The sequence below is a fragment of the Spinacia oleracea genome, chromosome 4 (assembly GCF_020520425.1).
Source record: "Spinacia oleracea cultivar Varoflay chromosome 4, BTI_SOV_V1, whole genome shotgun sequence".
NCBI lineage: Eukaryota > Viridiplantae > Streptophyta > Magnoliopsida > Caryophyllales > Amaranthaceae > Spinacia > Spinacia oleracea.
Window position 1 is genome coordinate 53,790,011 of NC_079490.1, and position 9,239 is coordinate 53,799,249.

The 9,239-nt window shown below is 34.2% G+C and overlaps 1 long non-coding RNA gene across 1 annotated transcript; it reads left to right on the forward strand.

Annotated features, from left to right (window-relative positions):
• Nucleotides 1–8,160: 8,160 nt before the first annotated feature.
• Nucleotides 8,161–8,988, forward strand: LOC110795480 (uncharacterized). Its single transcript, XR_002535290.2, has 2 exons — nt 8,161–8,471; nt 8,585–8,988. It is a non-coding gene; the product is annotated as an uncharacterized lncRNA (long non-coding RNA).
• The last annotated feature ends 251 nt before the right edge of the window (nt 8,989–9,239 follow it).

Below are 9,239 nucleotides of genomic sequence, written 5' to 3' on the forward strand. Positions count from 1 at the left end.
ATCTAGGACATTTGGGTTGAGCAACCTCTCCCAAGTTGAGATTTTTGGCTTTGAATTCGTGTCGGGCGCACTTATTTTTAAGGAGCCGCTTGGCGTTCGAATCTCATGTGCCCAAGTACAAATTTCAATTATGCACCTTTCAATATCGCAATTTCAATATCGCACTTTCAATATCGCACTTTCAATATCGCACTTTCAATATCGCACTTTCAATATCGCACTTTCAATACCGCAATTTCAATACCGCAATTTCAATACCGCAATTTCAATTTCGCACTTTCAATTCCGCACCTTTACTTGCCTAGTCCATTTCTAGGCAATGTGGACCTACTCCCTAGTCCTTTTCTAGGGGGTCTTGTATTTACTAATTCCGCACTTTATTTAGTATTGTGATGTTGCTTTATGTGTTTTATTTCTTTCATCACCAACATGCTAAATACAACAAAATACAAAGGTTACATCACGCTTAACGAAGATATTTTTGGACAAACCGGCCTTAGGTTCCTTAAATCAATCTTTAAAGCAAAGTGACCACCGTACAATTAGAAATTCTATTTTGCTCTAAATTTCAAGCCCACATAGTCTAATCTTAGGGTTTATTTTCGAAACAATGTTGTGCCAACGTACTTGAATATTTCTAAAGCTCGCCGAATAAGCATTTTCGTTCCCAAGTCCGGATCTCACCCATCTGTTTCAAGGATTCAAGGCCTTATCCAAAAATAGAGTCATTTTGCGGTATTCCCAAACGAGACCTAAAATAAGTTTGGTGGCGACTCCTTCGAGGTGAAAAAACAATTCAACGGTTCTCTAAACGAACCGCCGCGTGCCAAACCCCCCATTGTAGGAAACGGCGAAGAAACAACAAAAAAAACCCCTACACCTACATCATCACCACTTGTCGAATTTGGTACATTATCATGGGCATTCAAATTAGCAGCATCCTCATTTATTGAATTTTCATCACTCAATTGTTCAAGGTCATTTTCATCTACACCCAATTCACCACCATTTTAAGTCTCTCCTGCTCTTTTAGAAAAATAATTGTGAATAGCCCCTTTTTGTGTTTTTATTAAATTCTCTGTTCGTTCTTTTCTCTTCTTTTTTTCATAACCAGATAATTGCTTTCTAGGCAACATTATATATTAAAAACATAAGTCAAACACAAATTAGAAAATTAGTTAAAGAACAGTAGCACCTGATCTTGTGCTTTTCAATTGAAAAGTGATAACACTCTGCTTTTAATTGAACTTCAAGTCTCCAAATCCACAAGGATGTAACTAATCATCACAATTCACATAGAAAATATAATCAGAAATTTAGAATAACATATTACAAAACTAAAATATCATATTTAGTTTAAAAATTAACATCAGACCAAAAATACCTCAAGGATTTCAAGGTTTTTCGAATTTCTGAAGCAACAATTGCCGAATGTCGATCTTCCCGTTCTTCCTCCTGAAACACTCCAACACAATTAGCAATTGAAAGGTGTGTAAAAATCAGAAGAAATAAGAATATTTTTTGATATATGGAAGACATGAAGGGAGGGTTATTTATAAGTATAGGTTGTGAATCGAATTTCATTGTAAATTGAATATTACCGTTAATTGAAAACAAAGTTAGAGATTTTTTAGGAGATTGAATGGGGAAGGAAATTTGGGGGAAATTGTAACAGGAAGAAGAAAAATCTGGAAAAGGAGGTCCGATTAATAGGGAGTTAGTTTCTTGAATTTTTGGTTGAGAAGTTGAATCACTGAAGGTTGATTTGGAAGGGAAGAAGGCGGAAGAAACAATGTGCGAAGTTGGTATTTGGTACTCCACTACCCCGTAACTTGCTGGAGATTTAAATTTTTTTTTCTTTTTTTTTTTTAATCATATAACGTAACTTGGGCTTCTGAAAATTGGGCCCTGGGCGGTGGCCCCTTATGCCCTGCCCCAGGGCCGACCCTGCCACTGTCAAAGTTATAATCTCTTAATTAAATTTAATAAATAAGCTTAAAAACTGCAGAGGAAGTTTAGGACATAATTTTGAAATATTTTATATTAAGTACGAGAAGAATAAAAAAATACATAGTAAAGTGAAGCAACATCTGTTTAAAAATTTAAAAACAACCAAACACTGATTTTATTAACTGCATAATCATTACCTGTAAATTTCGATCACATCATCACATCAAAAGCAAACATCGGAATTGATTAATAATGACTAACATTACACATATCAGGCTATAATAGATTGGTTTGGTTTGTTGTGTTTGTTAGGTTATGATACATATGACAAAACATAAATCATGCGGAAAACCTTAATGCCAGGAAACATATTATTTACACATAATCATTTAGCATAATTTAGATGCATACACTTTGTAGCGTGCCTTCCCTATCTGCGCCCGAACCGAACAAGAACAAGTCTTTAGGACTCCAAATGTCGTCCCTCCGTAGATAGTCCACAGCACGTCCGGATCCGCCTTAAGCTTGACCAACTAGAATCGCCCTTAAGGTTCCTAGGATTTTCGGCTAAAATGGTTGCAAGTGTTTGGCTGATTTTTCCTTCAAAATCTTACCTTTGAATACTTCAATATTGTGTATAAATTTGTGATCCTAGGCACCTATTTATAGAGTTATGGAAAAGGACTTATAATCCTATTAGAATACTAATTTAGTTTAATTAGAATCCTGCTAGGACTCTATTAAATAAACTTTATCTATTAGGATTAGGATTTAATCATATGACGAATTCCGATAGCTTTAGGATTCGTGTAACACGCACACGAGCAACGCACAAGCACCGCACGCCCGCACGCAAGCCTTGCGGCCCACGCCGAGCGCACAGCGCTAAGGCCCATGCTCGTAGCCCATCGAAGAGCTTGTCGCGCGCCAAGGCTTGGCTGGGCCTGGTCGAGGCCTTTGGCGTGTTGGATGCGTGTGGCTTGTTGGGCGTTGGCCTGGCTTCGTGCTGGGCCTTCATCTAGCAAGCCTCGTCCGATGCTAATTCGTACGATACGCTTTCCGATTAAATTCCCGATTCCGGAATTCATTTCCGATACGAACAATATTTAATATTTCCGATTCCGGAATTAATTTCCGTTTCGAACAAATATTTATTATTTCCGTTTCCGGAATTATTTTCCGATTCCGATAATATTTTCGATTCTGACAATATTTCCGTTTCCGGCAATATTTCCGATTCCGGTAATATTTCCATTTCCGATAATATTTTCCGATGCGTACCATGTTTCCGTTTCCGGCAACATCTACGACTTGGATAATATTTATATTTCCGATACGATCCATATTTCCGTTTCCGGCAATATCATCGTTTCCGGAGTATTCATTTCTTGCTTTTGACGATCTCAGCTCCCACTAAAACCAAGATCCGTCGATTCCGAATATCCATAGATGGAGTATTTAATGTTATTAAATACTTGATCCGTTTACGTACTATTTGTGTGACCCTATTGGTTCAGTCAAGAGTAAGCTGTGGATTAATATCATTAATTCCGCTTGAATTGAAGCGGCCTCTAGCTAGGCATTCAGCTCACTTGATCTCACTGAATTATTAACTTGTTAATTAATACTGAACCGCATTTATTAGACTTAACATTAAATGCATACTTGGACCAAGGGCATTATTTCCTTCAGTGTTTTCATCGGGTGAAGAGCATAATGTTATTCTTAGAAAATCCTTCCTATAAGTTGGGTCCACGTCTGATCTGCCTGCTATAGTGTTTAGTGATGCAAAAATTATGTTACTTGCTATTAAATTTCACCTGGAGAAAATTTTCTACTTAATGGTATTTATAAAAATGAGAACAAAATTCTAGTACCATTAAATCTATATCCAACCCTTGATAATAAGACTCAAATCTTTTTCAAATTGATCTCATAATTAGAAAATTAGCCAGTTATCAACGTCTAGACAACCAGGAACTCCTATGACTTAGGTAACAACAAATAGAAAAGTCCTATAATTGAAAAACAACAGCTTCATGTGGACTCAAACCACCAACTGTCGCACTATTCCTAGAGTTACAGAATTTGATTAGGGTGTATCATTTAACTTCATGTTGATTCAAACTACCAACTGGGATTAGGACACCATTATAATGCTAAGATTGTTTGACATCATGAATATATTAATTATCTATCGAATTCCTAAATGTCAGGCTTGCTTCATTGGAAGTTTCATTTTTGATCTACTATAATGATATTGCATATTTGTTCATCAACTTTAACCTCTTATTACATTGGTATCACGGATCATAAATAATAAAGGCCCACTTAAACTATTAATAATACTTAAATCGTCAGCCTACCTTCCCCATCCCATCAAATTTTCTTAAGTTATAATCTGACTTCCTACACTCACTAAACCCTCCTTATTTCCCAAAACATTGAAGTCATGTTGATAGCCAATGTGATGATATTGAATGTGTTATAGCTTCCCTTAATGTACAAGCTGCTAATATTGAATATTGATTTTCTTGGTGGAGATTTTGAAAACTGAGAAAATTGAATCCTTGAGTGAGGGTTCTTTATTTGCAGGTTGATATGGAAGAAGCTAAAACACAAGAGAATGCAAAACTTTAAGTCGCATTGCAAAAAGTGGAGGTTAATTTTAAGGAAACTAAGGAGTTTCTTGAGAAGGAGCACGAGGTTGCTAAGAAAGTAGTTGAACATGTACCTGTTATACAGGAAATGCCAGTTGTTGACAGTGTTTTGGTGGAGAAGCTTACTGCTGGAAAAGAGAATCTAATGGTGCTATGTTAGTTGTTTTCTGTGTTACTTCTCGGATTTAACTTCTTGAACACCTGATGCAAAATAAAAGGTTAACAACATACATAATTAGCGAAAGCTCTAATTAAGGCCAATTGTCAAAGTATCATATACAGAAAGATCTAATTAACGCCCACACTAATTTATCAACAAAAAAATTAAGAACTCCCAAATTGAGCTAAAATTCCAACATTTACCTCAAAAGATTAGGAAAAAGAGACAAGAACTAAGTTTCCAAATGTATGGCTTGCTACTTAATTTATGAAGTATTATAATTGCGAATCACATAAGGAGAATACATGTATACCTAAAGAGGTATGACACAACACACACATTATTGGCAAATGAAAAAACCGAGCACGTCGTGCCAAACAGCCATTATTGAAGGAATTTTGAGCCAAATTGGAGTGTGCTTGCTTTCGGATCTTACTCCTGTCATACAAGAACGTGCAAGTGACCACTTTAGAGCTAATATATATATATATATATATATATATATATATATATATATATATATATATATATATATATATATATATATATATATATATATATATATATATATATATAGGAGCTACAATGTGCTAATAAGTGATCGGTTTTTAAAGGCTTGATTAAGCATTGGTTGAGTTTTTGAAGGCAATCAAGTGGGAAATTTTCAGAGATGATGTAAATAAATAAAAAAAGTTGGACAAATAACCTGAACACATCCTTAGAGATACAAAATCACTCCAAGGTCTCCAACAGAATTGACTGTGAGCTGAACCAAACTTGAATAACATGAAGATACTTAAAGTTATTAAACTTGATGACCAAAGTCTATAGTACTAAGCATATTAAGGACCCAACTCACAAACTTTGAAACAATGATTTAATGTCAATCCGAAAAGAAATAAAAAAAAAAAAAGTAAATATGAGATATAAAGGATAAACACAAAAGGAGTAAATTCACAAATCCCGATTATGATCAAATGCAATTCTGCCAATTCAGCAACGAGTCAAGATAATGTAAATTAAACTTGCTAATGACTAAAACAAAAACAGAATATAAAAATGATATATTATCATACTGATAATTCCAATTGTAGATTGATTTCTATGAAAATAACTTTAATTGTGAACTGATATTAAAGTACTCTATTAAATATATAAGATATTCAATTCTTGTTAATAACCATTCACAATACTTATTAATGGATTAATAATTAACTAATAAGTTAACTCACCAATCTCCTGTCATAGAAAACTACCGGCCACCTCCGCCAATCTCATTACCTTTTTCAATGTCGCCCCATTTTTCTCAAGCCTTCGGAGTCCCTGTCGAAGCCGGTTGAGATGAGAAAGGACCCTCTGCAAATATGCGGAAGGAGAGTAGAATTTAGGTTTGCAAAAAATTATCCAGTGACCCCTCGCCGCCATGGTATTCGGGAACAAAGAACTAGAGAGGAAATTTTTTATCAATTAGGTTTTAGAGGGTTCAGAATGTTTTGCGAGATTTTATTCAGAGAGTTTTGTGAGATTCTATTCAGAGAGTTTTGTGAGATTAACATAAACCATAGCCACCACAAGCCTAAGACATGATATCCTATCTTATACTAGAACTAAGGAACAACAATAGTCGAGTGAAAGCCTTCTGACATTCAGTAACAACTAAAGGAATAAATATAGCAGCAGGCCGGCTTATTCTTATTACTGGTCAGCTTTAAAGGGCATGAATTCAAGAGGAAAAACAAAAAGTCCAGGGATGGTATAACTAAATAGAAGCTGAAAAGAAAACCTGAAAAACATCTTTATAGACACAAAAGACTCCGACGGAGCTAGGTGAGAGAAAAACCAAACTTGAAAGACAAAACTCTAAGAATTATGCATATGGAGCAATAGTTTTAATGAGAATTGAGTTACATGTTGATGATTTCCAGTCAACAAATCTTTGGTTGGTCAAAGTTAAGTGCAAAACTTGTAATTTTACATAAGCTAAGAGAACCGAACTTATATATCAAATAGAACAATAAAAGACTACCAATAATGTGAACAATTAAAGGCATCATGTAAGAGGACACTAACTTTCGGTAATGATTGCAACAATCGACAAATAAATCATAAGATCACATAATAAGAACTTTATAACCTACAATTTAATGTAAAAATTACAAATAAACATGATAAAAAAAGTAAAATAAAATCTTAGATCGAGTACCCAAATTAATGTCATGAACATACCAAAACGTAGAATAATCCTTTCCATGTCGTGATGTCGATCTCGAAAAGTTGATGAGTTTCCAAGCTCCTACTCCTGCAGCTTTAGGTGAATCAATAACTCACTATAGTAGTATAAAGTATCTCAGAATCAATATTATAGATTACAAGAACCTTAAAAGTTACAATTACAGAGTGAAAGAAACATATGGGAACCAAGAAATTCGTTAATCAACCTTCTGTTTCGGATAAATGGACATAATCTCGTTATAACTAGTGCAAATGGGCATAGCTTCACAACTTGTAGCAAAAATTGATTTACCCAAATAACGAATTGGTTAAATTGGAATTGAACTTTACATTAGCAAACCAATAAACAATAACCCATATATGTAAGTAGCAATTAATAATGCGAAATAATTCATAGCCATATACAAAACCTAGATTCATGATTAATTTGCGTGAAAAAGGAACACAAGTTTAAGAGCAAACCCAAAACCTAAATCCTCTTGTTTAGGAATAGAAATCGCAATTTAGGAACAAATAGGCAAAATACCAATGGAAAGATGCCTCCTGAAAGCTGCTTGCAGATTCGGCGGGGAGAGATGGAGATACAACCACATCTGAACTCAACTTCCTCAATCACTTGAACCAAAAAACTAAATCGACCCTCGGATCCCAATTTGAAGGGGGAAAATCACTGAAGTAGATAGGAAAGAGAGAGAGCGGTATAGTATGTATTCCATATAAGGATTAGAGAATCATACATTTGGGTTTTAGGTTGAAATTTGAGGCAGCCTTTGTAATTTGTAAGTTAATAGTCGAGCTCCAGAAATGGGAAATAACGATGAACAAATTTATTTATATTTTCTTTTTTCTTTTCCTGCTCATCAATTACGAGGAACTTAATTTCTTCTCGTAGTATTTCAGCGCGCAAATCATTTAACGATTGACTCTTGACTTTGTCGTTAATATGTTGTCGTTAGATGTCCATATTCTAGTAGTGATAGAAACAACTAGGTTCAAAGAATATTGAGTTTAAAATCACTACTACAAAAATGAGCTAAAAAATCACTACATATTAGAGATATATGGTTTCTTAGATAAAATTAAATTCATTGTATTTATAATGGGGTCAAAGATACCGTAATTATTTGAAAACCAATATCTCCTTTAGTTGTTATTAAGAGAAAAAATGATGGCTTTTATTATTTTAAAAATAGTTTCTTTTTATTGATCACCTTATAAGAATCAAAACCACCCACTTAGATTAAAAAAAATAAACCGACACCAACTCTCCACCCTTTTCCTTTCTTTCTTACGGAGTATATTCTATTTTTATTTTGTTTCCTTGTCATTTTCCATTCACAACTCCCCTCTCTAATCTGCTCATTCTCTTCCTACATATTGAGAATTTGTAATCTATTACTTGTTCTGTTTACTATGCGAAAAGCATCAAATACGACTACCACTGCAATGAATTCGTCCTCCCTACTCCGGTTAGTTTAGATCTACTTTATGTCAACCGATTTATATTTTCTTGGATTTAAACTGGTGTTTTTTAGTCGTCATTTATATAGGTCTTGATCGCAAATTTTGTTTGAATTTACAGCGAATTAAAGCAGGTGATTGCAAAATTCGGTGAAATTTGAGTACAAACTGCGTGATCCGAACTGCAAAATTCGAGCTCCATTGCGGTGACTTTTGTGGCGTCATTTTAGAGAACTCTATACGGTCCAGATCTTAACAGTAGCACAAGATGATCAATCGACCAGAACCGATCAATGTCAAGTCAAGGCGTCAAATTAGTTCTTTTCCGTAAGACTCCGGCGAGACAGTATTCAGGAATAGATTATTATTTTTTTGAAAAAAAAATTCCACAAAGTATAGACTTCTTTGTATTTCTAGTTATAATGTGTATTATTTATTCAATGTATTACGATGTCATTAGAAATTTGTGGGAATTAATTAATGTCCTGTTTGTTATGATTATGGAATTGCGCAAATTTTTGGCTATACCCGGGTACATCCAAAGCTGGCTGTACCCCTATCCAAAACGATGTCGTTTTGTGTTATTTAAAATGAACATTAATATACTGGTACAAAAATGAACATTTACTATTTCGGAAATGAACATTTATTTATTTATTTGGAATGAACATTTACTATTTTGAAAATGAATATTTATTTATTTATTTGGAAATAAACTACAAAAATGAACATTTACTATTTCGGAAGTGAACATTAATAATTTATTTGGAATGAAC